We start from the raw sequence: 14671 nt of genomic DNA, 5'->3' as shown, positions 1-14671 counted from the left end.
CCCGTTAACGGGATTGATTTGACAACACTCAGTGAAATAGCAGCGAGCCAAATTCAAAAACAGAAATACTCATAATGATAATTTTATAAATCATACAAGTGTTATACATGATTTTAAAGATTAATTTCTTGTTCATCCGGCCACAGTGTCAGATTTCAAAAAGGCTTTACGGAGAAAGCAAACCATGCTATTATCTGAGGACAGCACCCCATCAAACATACACATGAAAATCATAATTGAACCCACCAGGCACAACACAAAAGTCTGAAATGACATATAATTCATGACTTACCTTTGAAGATCTTCAGGCACTCCAATATATCCATTAAACATCACAAATGGTCCTTTTGTTCGATAAATTCTGTCGTTATATATCCAAAATGTCCATTTATTTGGAGCGTATGATTCAGAAAATACACCGGTTCCAACTCGCGCAACATTACTATACATTATCTAATTAGTTACCTGTAAACTTGATCCAAACATTTCAAACAACTTTCTTAATCCAGCTTTAGGTATTTTTAAACGTAAATAATCGCTAAACTTTAAGACAGAATAAACTGTGTTCAACACCGGAGGAAAACAAAGTGGAGCGTGCTTTCAGGTCACGCGCCTCTAACGAACAGTACACTTCACTCGACCCTCGTTCTGAACAGGGATACTTCTTCATTTCTCAAAGGAAAAACATTAACCAATTTCTAAAGACTGTTGACATCTAGTGGAAGCGATAGGAACTGCAAGCAAGTGCCTTAGAATTCTTGATTCCCATAGAAAGCTCATTGAAAAGAGAGTGACCTCAAAAAAAATATTTCCTGGATGGTTTGTCCTCTGGGTTTCGCCTGCCAAATAAGTTATGTTATACTCACAGACATAATTTTAACAGTTTTAGAAACTTTAGAGTGTTTCCATCCAAATCTACCAATTATATGCATATCCTAGCTTCTGGGCCTGAGTAGCAAGCAGTTTACTTTGGGCACACTTTTCATATAGACGTGAAAATAGTGCCCCCTAGCCTTAAGAAGTTTTAAAGGTCTTACTCACATCGGCTGCAGATAGCGTGATCAGACATTCGTCCGGAACAGCTGATGCTTTTGTGCATGTTTCATTGTTACTTGCCTCGAAGCAGGTATAGAAGTTATTTAGCTCAACTGGTAGGCTTCTGTCACGGGAGTGATCAATATGTCAAGGTTAACCAGAAAGATTCCAGCATCTACCTACTGTAAGTTAAGTTGGAACACTAGCGTGGGGATTCAGGATGCTAGGTTTGGAGTGAGAGCTCAATAATAACACTAGTTTGAAGATTCTATCTAAACCAGGGATATTCCAGCCTCTGCCAAATATCAATAAAAGCATTGTTGACCAGGTTCTCATTTACTCTCAGAATGGGAACTGTGGAGAGAGCACAGGGATGGAGGAGCACGAGAGAGCAAACCATGACCCTTTTGCTCTCGAATGAATGAAAAGTGCTATTTTCATTTCATCAACCTCCTTTTTTTCCCTGGTTTAAAATGAAATGAGGTGACCCCCCAGAGAAAATACAGCAGAATCAGACAGCGCAGGCTTCCATTTGTGTCTCATTTATCAGCGTTTGACAGGGGTCAGGCCTTCATAAAGCTAGACAGAGATGAGAGAGGAGCCGTGGTGAAGGAGTGAGGGAGACCTGGGTCCCCCCACTCAGTTATGGTATGAGCCTGGGGGAGATTCCAGCACAACGCCTCTCCTAGGGTTAGGGTAAGTATACTGGTGGGCATCACCTACAGTACTGCACTCACTGGCAAACTTGTATGGAACCATCCAAAAACATTCCTTACACCAGGATACTTGAACTGGTGACTATCTGGGAGAATGACGAAAAACGAGCACTCAGTTGCTGCGTAAATCTGATTTATTGGCGGGACAAACAAACAATAGGGTTACTTTTCGTCATGAATCACCTTCATCAGTGCCTTCTATGGAACCTTACCTTGGCTTTCAGTGTGATGTGATCACATGACGCACTTCCTTGTTGTTGTGCTTTTGCACTGTAATACACAGACTTTACCCATCGGCACTCTTGTATAGAACTCCACCTTTCAGTAGTTGTCACATAACTCTTTTCTATAAAATTGTACGCATTGTGCATTATAACAAGGGAGAAGTATGGTGAGTGCTCAGTTAGAACCGGATCCTGCCGGAACAGGATCTAGCACCTCTCAGTTTTGGATTGTTTCATTACTGGGACCTATTTGCCAGGATCCTGTACCTTTTGTGGCATGAAACATACTTTTCACTGTTTGCAATGTCCAAATTTGAAAATAGAGTTAATTCAAGTTATCTCCTCTGTAATTCTCCTGTCCCCTAAAAAAAAAAAAATCCTAGTGTGAAAACGTAGATTTTCTAATAATTGATTCAGGTTGGTCCAGCCCGGGTTTATGATTTGCGCAACACCAACTCGTGGCAGCTGCTGTGGTGCGAGAGAGAAGTGTCCCTGTATCCTTTCTCTCACAGAACTAGAATGAGGTTCACTTTCTATGATCTCTTCCCCTCTCTCTGTTCTGATAGACATGAGCCTGCAACTACCATCTCTCCAGAGTTGTACTTCATCATTTATTTCCTTATATACTGAACAAAAATATAAAGCAACACGTAAAGTGTTGGTCCCATGTTTCATGAGCTGAAATAAAAGATCCCCGAAATGTTCCAAATGCACAAAAATCTTATTTCTCTCAAATTTGGAGCACAAATTTGTTTACCTCCATGTTAGTGAGCATTTCTCTTTTGCCAAGATAATCCACCTGACAGGTGTGGCATATCAAGAAGCTGATTAAACAGCATGATCATTACACAGGTGCACCTCATGCTGGGGACAAAATAGAAGGCCACTCTAAAATGTGCAGTTTTGTCACACAACACAATGCCACAGAGGTCTCAAGTTTTGAGGGAGTGTGCAATTGGCATGCTGGAATGTCCACCAGAGCTGTTGCCAGAGAATTGAATGTTAATTTCTCTACCAATGTATATAACAGGCCTCACAACCGCAGACCGCATGTAACACGCCAGCCCAGCACCTCCACACCCGGCTTCTTCACCTGCAGGATCATCTGAGACCGGCCATCCGGACAGCTGATGAAACTGATTTATTTCTGTCTGTATTTCTGTCTGAGTATTTCTGTCTGTAATAAGGCACTTTTGTGTGGGAAAACGCATTCTGATTGGCTGGGCCAGGTTCCCCAGTGGGCCCACCCACTTGAGAGCCAAGCCCACCCATGGCTGCACCCCTGTCCAGTGAAATCCATAGACTAGGGCCTAATGAATGTATTTCAATTGATGGATTTCCTTATATGTCTACTCAGTAAAATCGTTGAAATTGTCGCATGTTGCGTTTATATTTTTGTTCAGTATAAAACGAGAGCATAGGCTTTTTTAGACAGACATGGATAACATTGACTCATGGAAAATGGCATCAAATTGTACCCTATTTTCCCCACGAACTTCCCTGATGCTAGATGCTGGGACATATTACGCATTATAACTATTTGGTTAGTGGAGATGAATAATTGGTTAAATTGCTAAAAAAAACGTTCTCCTGGAGCGTCGGTATTTAAATATGCAGCTATGCTGAGGTAATTGAAGTTGTTAACCATCTAATGGGGCGTTGTGGGGAAAATGAATGTGAATTCACATTGAGCTCGTCATTTAGGTCTCCAGATGAAAGAATGCTGCGTCTGTTTGCTTAGCTCCCCGCCCTGAGTCGGCCGTGTGAGTCCTGCTGTTGGTTGTGATTGGAAGCTGTCACACGCACAGATCAAGAGTGATCACACTGCTTTTGCTTGCTAGACTGTTTCGAGAATCCCAGATTGGGTCGGCAGAGAGTAGCAGGAGGTTAATGAAACAATTCAAAACCTTTTTTCTGCAGGAAGGAGGCGCTGTATGTGTTTGTGTTTGTGTGTTTGGGGGAGCACATGACGAGAAGAGGAGGAAGAGACAGCCTCAGCAGAAACACAAGAGGGTGAGAGAGAGAGGGAGGGGGGGGTGAGAGAGGGGGATGTAGAACGAGGTGGAACTCAGACTGACTCGAGGCTAGCAGGTCTTGTGCAGGAATAGATAGGGAAGATGCAGTGAAAGCTAGTGTGTTCCTATTGGAAAACAGGGAATTGAGTAGCTCCATAGGTGAGTACCACTGACCCCGTATATCTCCATCCTCACCACAGCTACAGCCTCACAAAGAGTATCTAACTATATATATATGCAGTTGAAGTTGGAAGTTTACATACACTTAGGTTGGAGTTATTAAAACTCGTTTTTCAACCACTCCACAAATTTCATGTTAACAAACTATAGTTTTGGCAAGTCAGTTAGGACATCTACTTTGTGCATGACACAAGTGATTTTTCCAACAATTGTTTACATACAGATTATTTAACTTATAATTCACCGTATCACAATTCCAGTGGGTCAGAAGTTTACATACATTATGTTGACTGTGCCTTTAAACAGCTCCAGAAAATTATGTCATGGCTTTAGAAGCTTCTGATAGGCTAGTTGACATAATTTGAGGCCTACCATCAAACTCAGTGTCTCTTTGCTTGACATCATGGGAAAATCAAAATCAGCCAAGACCTCAGAAAACAATTGTAGACCTCCACAAGTCTGGTTCATCCTTGGGAGCAATTTCCAAATGCCTGAGGGTTCCACGTTCATCTGTACAAACAATAGTACGCAAGTATAAACATCATGGGACCACGCAGCTGTCATACCGCTCAGGAAGGAGAAGCGTTCTGTCTCCTAGAGATGAACGTACTTTGGTGCGAAAAGTGCAATCAATCCCAGTACAACAACAAATTACCTTGTGAAGATGCTGGAGGAAACAGGTACAAAAGTATCTATATCCACATTAAAATGAGTCCTATATCGACATAACCTGAAATGCTTCTCAGCAAGGAAGAAGCCACTGCTCCAAAACCGCCATAAAAAGCCAGACTATGGTTTGCAACTGCACATGGGGACAAAGATCGTACTTTTTGGAGAAATGTCTTCTTGTCTGATAAAACAAAAATACAACTGTTTGGCCATAATGACCATCGTTATGTTTGGAGGAAAAAGGGGGATGCTTGCAAGTGGCAGCATCATGTTGTGGGGGTGCTTTGCTGCAGGAGGGACTGGTGCACTTCACAAAATAGATGGCTTCATGAGGAAGGAAAGTTTTGTGGATATATTGAAGCTACATCTCAAGACATCAGTCAGGAAGTTGAAGCTTAGTCGCAAATGGGTCTTCCAAATGGACAATGACCCCAAGCATACTTCCAAAGTTGTGGCAAAATGGTTTAAGGACAACAAAGTAAAGGTATTGGAGAGGCCATCGCAAAGCCCTGACCTCAATCCCATAGAAAATGTGTGGGCAGAACTGAAAAAGCATGTGCGAGCAAGGAGGCCTACACACCTGACGCAGTTACATATACTAATTGAGTGTATGTAAACTTCTGACCCACTAGGAATGTGATGAAAGAAATTAAAGCTGAAACAAATAATTTTCTCTACTATTATTCTGACATTTCACATTCTTAAAATAAAGTGGTGATCCTAACTGACCTAAGACAGGGAATTTTTACTAGGACTAAATATCAGGAATTGTGAAAAACTGAGTTTAAATTGGCTAAGGTGTATGTAAACTTCCGACTTCAACTGTATATATACAAAAGTTATGTGGACACCCCTTCAAATTAGTGGATTCAGCTATTTCAGCCAATCCCCTCGCTGACAGGTGTATAAAATCGAGCACACAGCCATGCAATCTTCATAGACACACTTTGTCAGTAGAATGGCCTTACTGAAGAGCTCAGTGACTTTCAACGTGGCACCGTCATAGGATGCCACCTTACCAACAAGTCAGTTAGTCAAATTTCTGCCCTGCTAGAGCTGCACTAGTGATGTTATTGTGAAGTGGAAACGTCTAGGAGCAACAACGGCTCAGCCGCGAAGTGGAAGGCCACACGAGCTCACAGAATGGGACTGCCGAGTGCTGAAGCGCGTAACCCGTAAAAATTGTCTGTCCTCGGTTGCAACACTCACTACATTAGCAGAAGAACTGTTCGTCGGGAGCTTCATGAAATGGGTTTCCATGGCCGAGCAGCCGCACACAAACCTAAGATCACAATGCGAAATGCCAAGTGTAAGCTGGAGTGGTGTAAAGCTCACCGCTATTGGACTCTGGAGCAGTGGAAACGCATTCTCTGGAGTGATGAATCACGCTTCACCATCTGGCAGTCCGAAGGACACATCTGGGTTGATGCCAGGAGAACGCTACCTGCCCGAATGCATAGTGCCAACTGTAAAGTTTGGTGGAGGAGGAATAATGGTCCGGGCTGTTTTTCATTGTTGGGTCTAGGCCCCTTAGTTCCAGTGAAGGGAAATCTCAACGCGACAGCAAACAGTGACATTCTAGACGATTCTGTGCTTCCAACATTGTGGCAAAAGTTTGGGGAAGGCCCTTTCCTGTTTCAGCATGACAATGCCCCCGTGCACAAAGCGAGGTCCATACAGAAATGGTTTGTCAAGATTGGTGTGGGAGAACTTGACTGGCCTGCACAGAGCCCTGACCTCAACCCCATCGAACACCTTTGGGATGAATTGGAAAGGCGACTGCAAGCCAGGCATAATCGCCCCAACATCAGTAACTGACCTGCAGCAATGTGCCAACATCTCGTGGAAAGCCTTCCCAGAAGAGTGGAGGCTGTTATACGAATGAGATGTTCAACAAGCAGGTGTCCACATACTTTGGTCATGTAGTGTATTTTGGAGCTCATCAAAACATGAATATACAGAGTTACTGAGATGATATTGAACTGGGATCATGACCCTAGCTCTGATCTGGGCATATCATTGTCCTGATCTACTGATAGCCCACTACAGCCATAAAGCCTGTCTAGTGATTCACAGTGTGAAGCCTAATACTACACTTCTCCTACTCGATCCCACATATCATGTTATGCCTTGCCAGAACAAGAGGTCTGCAATTAACAAAGTACATCTATCCTCCATCTATGGAACAGCGGGATACAAGTCAAGAAGTAGGCCTAAGAGCAAAAGAAAATGCACAAAAGTAAAGTACACACCCAAAGTGTGAACATCCTGTTGTAAAATGATGCGGTAAGCTGCTTAATACAGTCAGATTTCCGGATCATCACTCGTAGAAACACAACAATACAACTGGGGGAGCAGCCGCCTGAGAGAGCCAGCCCGGCTGGCTCAGGATGCCGCTTCGCTTGCTTTGCGTCTCGAAAAGCTATTAGCGGCTGATGCTTCGCCATCTGTGCAGACATCATTATCGTTGTGAATGCAGTTGCACTGGTGAAGCTTAGAGGACTGGCCTATTGATCAAAGTAGCTGTGGGAAAGATAAACAGACTTAAGATGGATATGAACCTTTTTATTTGGCTAAGCTGTAGGGCTCACCAATTGTTGGGAGAAGCTACTGGGGCTGACTCCATCGCAGAGAAAGAGTAAAAGTCTTTGTTTATGTTGCTAAACGTTGGGTTTTTAGTGAGATTCTAAGTTATGATGTGAAAGGTTATCGTTGATTGGCTATGCCAGCCAAATGGCCAGTGTACAGACACAGAAACAAGATTAGTGTGATTAGGGAAGAATGTTTGTTGTTTATCCACTGTCACTGATCTCAGTCCTGGGACATATTTCGATGATCACAAGCAAGGTCAGAGGTTATGGATGGTGTATGCAGAAAATACTGTTCAAACCTGTCTTCAGTAAAACATACAGAGAAGAGAACAACGGCCTCAACCACGAAACAAGCTGCCTTGGTATCAATCAGGGGCGCAACTTTCACATGCCCCCCCCCCACATTCTGAAATTATATTTTTGTCCCCCCCAGTTGTCATTGTCAATGTGATACAAAACGAGGCAACGGTTGGGTAGGCTGTTTGAAGTGTTTATCATCACTGGATAAAAATGTTCATTACAATAATAATAATTATGCCCCCCCCACTTCTAAAAACAAAGTTGCGCCCCTGGTTTTAATGCTTCTGGAATGCAAACATACCGTCTGGACTACAGAGGTATAATGTTACACAGGCCTCGACAGCTACTGTATATGATTCATGTGATGGATAAATGCTGGAAGTGGCTGCTCCAAACCCAGAGCTGTTATTGTGTGGAAGGAGAACTGAAGGTCATGTTCGATACTGCATTAAGTGAACTCCTCAGCAGCCTTCCTAATGAGTCCTGCATGTCCTTGGAACTCGCACAGCCTACCAAACATCACACACGCTTTATAGTGTCTCAGAAATCTCTGAAAACAACTTTTCCAGTGATTACTCATTCAAAACACAGAACGGGTTGTACAGATAGACACATTGCTAAGGCACCAATGGTAAGGCTTGATGCAGCACTGAGGTAAAAAAAAACATAGGGGGAAAGGTCAAAACTATCGGGGGAGAGAGAGAAGTGTCTAGCAGTACAAAGACAGGAGAGGCAATTGTCTTGAAACATATCAGCTATCCCTAATTATTATTCTGGTCAGCATTGTTGGATGTCCTTGTTTTTCAGTATGTTCTGTTTGCCATTTTGAGGATGTTGCAGCAAACCGAGAACAAGACAACGTGGTGTTTTCTGAATGATTCACACACACAAACACATGCAGCCATATCTTTCTCTCACTCCATCCCTTCTTTTCTCTACTTACAGCAGATGTCTGGAGAGACCTGCTCAATAACTTGTGCTAGTTTTGTCAGTAGTATTGATTTCTCTGCATTGGAGAAATGTATTCCTTTGAGAGAGAGAAAAACATATCTGTATTCTTTGCAAAGCTACAGTTTGCTCGAGGCTTTAATGAAACAAATGACTTACTTTGCATGCACACCCACGTCTGTATGTATTTAGACAGTGATGCTAAAATGGTACATTTGTCGACATACTCCAGCATTTGGGATTTGAGATCACCTTTTACTTGAGGTCTATTTCCATACATATATGTTTCATCGTTCAGAAATGAAAGCACGTTAAAGATGTTGTCCCTCCATTTGAAGATGTCAACTGTTTGGAACAAATTTCACTTATAGTGTACAAAAGAGGTCAAAAGTTTAGTCTTTGGTCCCATATTCCTAGCACACAATGACTACATCAAGCTTGTTACTCTATAAACGTGTTGGCAGGTTTGTTTTTCGTTGTGTTTTGGGTTACAGTGCCTTTGGAAAGTATTCAGACCCCTTGACTTTTTCTACATTACGTTACAGCCTTTTTCTAAAAATGGATTTTAAAAAATCCTCAGCAATCGACACAAAAGAACCCATAATGGTGAAGCAAATACAGCTTTTTTAGAAATATTTGCACATAAAAAAATAAAAAAAATACAGAACTACCTTATTTACATAAGTACATAAGTAAGTACATTTAAACGTGTTAACCCTCGCAAGGCTGCAGGCCCAGACGGCATCCCCAGCCGCGTCCTCAGATAATGCGCAGACCAGCTGGCTGGTGTGTTTATGGACATATTCAATCAATCCTTATCCCAGTCTGCTGTCCCCACATGCTTCAAGAGGGCCACCATTGTTCCTGTTCCCAAGAACGCTAAGGTAACTGAGCTAAACAACTACCGCCCCGTAGCCCTCTTTGAGACCATATCACCTCCACCCTACCTGACACCCTAGACCCACTCCAATTTGCTTACCGCCCCAATAGGTCCACAGACGACTCAATCGCAACCACACTGCACACTGCCCTAACCCATCTGGACAAGAGGAATACCTATGTAAGAATGCTGTTCATTGACTACAGCTCAGCATTTAACACCATAGTACCCTCCAAACTCGTCATCAAGCTCGAGACCCTGGGTCTCGACCCTGCCCTGTGCAACTGGGTACTGGACTTCCTGATGGGCCGCCCCCAGGTGGTGAGAGTAGGTAACAACATCTCCACTCCACTGATCCTCAACACTGGGGCTCCACAAGGGTGCGTCTGAGCCCTCTCCTGTACTCCCTGTTCACCCACGACTGTGTGGCCATGCACGCCTCCAACTCAATCATCAAGTTTGCGGACGACACTACAGTGGTAGGCTTGATTACAGTGGTCTCCATCATTCTTAAATGGAAGAAGTTTGGAACCACCAAGACTCTTCCTAGAGCTGGCCACCTGGCCAAACTGAGCAATCGGTGGAGAAGGGCCTTGGTCAGGGAGGTGACCCGATGGTCACTCTGAATGAGCTCTAGAGTTCCTCTGTGGAGATGGAAGAACCATCCAGAAGGACAAGCATCTCTGCAGCTCTCCACCAATCAGGCCTTTATGGTAGTGTGGCCAGACAGAAGCCACTCCTCAGTAAAAGGCACATGACAGTCCACTCTGAGTTTGCCAAAAGGCACCTAAAGACTGTCAGACCATAAGAAACAAGATTCTCTGGCCTGATGATACCAAAATTGAACTCTTTGGCCTGAATGCCAAGCGTCACGTCTGGAGAAAACCTGGCACCATCCCTACAGAGAAGCATGGTTTCAGCATCATGATGTGGGGATGTTTTTCAGTGGAAGCGACTGGGAGACTAGTCAGGATCGAGGCAAAGATGAACAGAGAAAAGTACAGGACCTCAGACTGGTGCGAATGTTTACCTTCCAACAGGACAATGGCCCTAAGCACACAGCCAAGACAATGCAGGATTGGCTTCGAGACAAGTCTCTGAATGTCCTTGAGTGGCCCAGCCAGAGCCCAAACTTGAACCCGATCGAACAGCTCTGGAGAGACCTGAAAATATCTGTGTGGCAACGCTCCCCATCCAACCTGACAGAGCTTGAGAGGATCTGCAGAGAAGAATGGGAGAAACTCCCCAAAAACAGGTGTGCCAAACTTGTAGCGTCATACCCCAGAAGACTCAAGGCTGTAATCGCTGCCAAAGGTGTGTAATGGGTGCGTGCTGGTGGCAGGGAAGTCAGGCGCAGGAGAGTGAACTTGGTATAAACGGAGCAGTTGAATAAAAAAATAACAAAACTCCGGAAACCAACATATACAAAATAAAATAAGAGGGTGCAAAACCCATCGCACACCAGAACATAACTATCACCAAACATACAACAAACAATCACCGACAAGGACATGAGGGGAAACAGAGGGTTAAATACACAACATGTAATTGATGGGATTGGAACCAGGTGTGATGGAAGACAAGACAAAACCAATGGAAAATGAAAAATGGATCAGTGATGGCTAGAAGGTCGTTGACGTCGACCGCCAAACATGGCCCGAACAAGGAGAGGGACCGACTTCGGCGGAAGTTGTGACAAGGTGCTTCAACAAAGTACTGAGTAAAGGGTCTGAATACTTATGTAAATGTTTTTATTTTTAATAAATTAGCAAACATTTCTAAAAACCTGTTTTTGCTTTGTCATTATGGCTATTGTATGTAGATTGATGGGGGAAATGTTTTTTAAATCCATTTTAGAATAAGGCTGTAATGTACCAACATGTGGAAAAAGTTAAGGGGTCTGAATACTTTCCAAAGGCACTGTATGTTTTGCCCAATAGGAACTGAATCTGCAAAGCTGTCCTGATCTTTTTCTAAACCCAAATGAAAGATATTTCGCTCTTATAGTGTAACATCATGTTCCAATGAATAATCGTTTGTGTTACTATCACAATACAGTATTATGAAAAGTCACTTCTCTGACAGAATTTCAGACTGTGTGTCCTTGAAAAGTGGTGCAGGTCAACATTTGATGAAACAACCACGTCCGTAACTAACCATATCCATGGACTTGATCACCAAGGCCACACAGCATGTCATTGTCTGTGGTGTACAGTACTAGATGAACATCCAAGCATTGAAACAACCAACACACCGAATATAACGGGTCCAATCAACGTTTTTTAATGATCATTTGTCTCGTAAAGAATATCTTACAATGTGACAGGACTGGAATTCATAAGAACATCAATAAATACGGATTAATACTTGAGGACCAGATTCACTCAGCCCATCACGTCATCGTCATCGTCACACAGCGTATCTGTGCTTGTGCCGTCGGTCCCTGTAGCGCTGCTGCGTCCCGGGGGAGGCGATGTGCTGTCAGAACTGTAATGTGACACTTCAGGCTTCCCAAAGGAACGTCTCCTTTTGATGATGCGTCAGCAGCGGCCGTGTCTCTCCCGTCTGTCTGGTGAACGGGAGCATTGGGAGCTGAGACTGTATGAATAAGGTCCATGGAGTCCAAGCAACAAACACGCCAAGAGTTTAAAGGATTTTCGGAAAAAAGTCCCACAGAGTATTTACATCACAGAGAGGAGAAGAGGAGGAGTGGAGAGGGGTGCTTTGTGGTCTCGGCTACTACGCGTCTGGACCCCTTGTTTTCCATTCTCTCCGCTTGTAGCTTCCTTCCTATAAGAGTGCTGGTTTCTTGACAGTGACAAAATGTTAACTCAGTTTATAGTATGCAACGCTCTACAGTACTGTACTGTATGGAACCATATACAAAAAGGGGAAATTAGCTCTTAACAGCTAATGCTTAGAAATCATTTTAACATTCCAGATAAAACTAATTCTGGGCTATCAAGGGGATTATACATCAATTAGGACAGATTATAAACTAACATGTCAACATGGTTCCCATATCTATGCACAAAGAATACCTAGTGTTGGTAGATATGGGTAACATTTTCTATGCTATGGGAATATCATGTTGAACAAAAGGAATTGATCTTGGGGTCAAAACAACCACACAAACACACACAATGTCAAAAGGGCGTTCTAGAGTTAAAACACACGGGGAGAGAGAACAGCCCAAATTAAAATGAACCATGAAAGGAAAGAGTTCAAAAAGCCAGCTTACAAAGACACTGATGAGGGTAGCTAACAATAAGCAAATATGCAGTAAGCCTATCAAGTGATGCTGCCAGTCTCACAGACAACCTAACTCGTACCTCAGACAGACTAACCATGAAATCAACGAGCCATCTCAGTGACAGCAGATGCAATAGTCATTCCCCAGTCTGATCAGTTTGTCATTGTCAGAAGGTTAACATCTGATATGGGTAGTATACAGTTGTACGTAGAATACATTCTCTCATAAAAACAACCACATTATCATATGTACTATAGCTGGTCTTTTTAGAGTAAATATCATTACCCTTGACTTGAGACAAGGGTTAATATCATAACAGGTGACACATTACCCTCTAGCAGTCAGAAAGCAGGTTTCCTCACCACAGGACCGCGGCTATGCTGAGAATCCCATTGGTTGATGGCCTTGAGCCAGTCCTGACACAGTGGTGTTTCTGATGCCTCTGCTGCTACAGAGCTGTCATCTCATTCACCAGCACACTGCGGTAGAAAGCAGCTTGTAATGAGATGACAGTGACCTACAGTAGAGAGCCGTGTTGCGGTTTAGTGTCGGGATTACCTGCCCTCACTGGGCTACTGGCGACCAGCACTGAGAGGAGGGGAGAGGAGAGAGAGGACAGGAGGTGTGAAATGAGGACAGGAGAGGAGGCGAGAGGAGAGGGAGGACAGAAGGCATGAAATGAGGACAGGAGAGGGGGTGAGAGAAGAGAGAGGACAGGAGAGGAGAGAGAGGACAGGAGGCGTGAAATGAGGACAGGAGAGGAGGCGAGAGGAGAGAGAGGACAGGAGGCGTGAAATGAGGACAGGAGAGGAGGCGAGAGGACAGGAGGCGTGAAATGTGGACAGGAGAGGAGGTGAGAGGAGAGAGAGGACAGGAGGCGTGAAATAAGGACAGGAGAGGAGGCGAGAGAGGGCTAGGCAGAGAAGGAGAGAGGAGAGGAGATGAGTGGTGGTTCCTGGCTGTTCCGCTGACACTGGCTCGTTTTCTGTTTAGCTGTTCTAAGAACAATCTCCCCTCATCCACCTATGCTCATCTCATATTTGTTTGCCATGCATGCTTTCCTAATACTAGTAATACTAGTAATACACACACACACCCTCTGTTTATACTAAAGTAGTGTATGTAGTCATTGATGGATGCTTGCTGCTAACACAGGGCTCAGATGAACTAGAGGTACTCACTCCCTGCTCCTCTCTGCTCCTGCCACACTCCTGTCCTCCTTCTCACATTCCTACAACAGTGTAAATACAAAAGGGCAAAGTTCTGCATCATTACAGCTTGTGCTTCAGAAAACTAACAGTTTCCTTCCTCTCCGGCTGCTCGTCTGTTGCTACCCGAGACAGACGACAGAAAGTGAACTTCTCCATTGCTCTAACCCTCTGATCCAATCACATGCTACCTGACTGCGCATCCACTCATCCACACACTCACGGTTTGCCGACCATGCAGAGATATAGATACTGCTCTGACGTAGTTCTAAGAAGATCTCTCTCTCTATATGAGTATGCATCTGTGTGTTTCTGGAGACAACCCCCCCCCCTTCTCTCTCTATATATATATGAGTATGCATCTGTGTTTCTGTAGACAAATCCCCCCCTTCTCTCTCTCTATATGAGTATGCATCTGTGTGTTTCTGTAGACAAACCCCCTCCTTCTCTCTCTATATGAGTATGCATCTGTGTGTTTCTGTAGACAAACCCCCTCCTTCTCTCTCTATATGAGTATGCATCTGTGTGTTTCTGTAGACAAACCCCCTCCTTCTCTCTCTATATGAGTATGCATCTGTGTGTTTCTGTAGACAAACCCCCTCCTTCTCTCTCTCTATATATGAGTATGCATCTGTGTGTTTCTGTAGACAAA

Source organism: Oncorhynchus kisutch, linkage group LG13, assembly GCF_002021735.2.
Source record: "Oncorhynchus kisutch isolate 150728-3 linkage group LG13, Okis_V2, whole genome shotgun sequence".
Lineage (NCBI taxonomy): Eukaryota > Metazoa > Chordata > Actinopteri > Salmoniformes > Salmonidae > Oncorhynchus > Oncorhynchus kisutch.
This window is presented reverse-complemented; position numbering follows the sequence as displayed.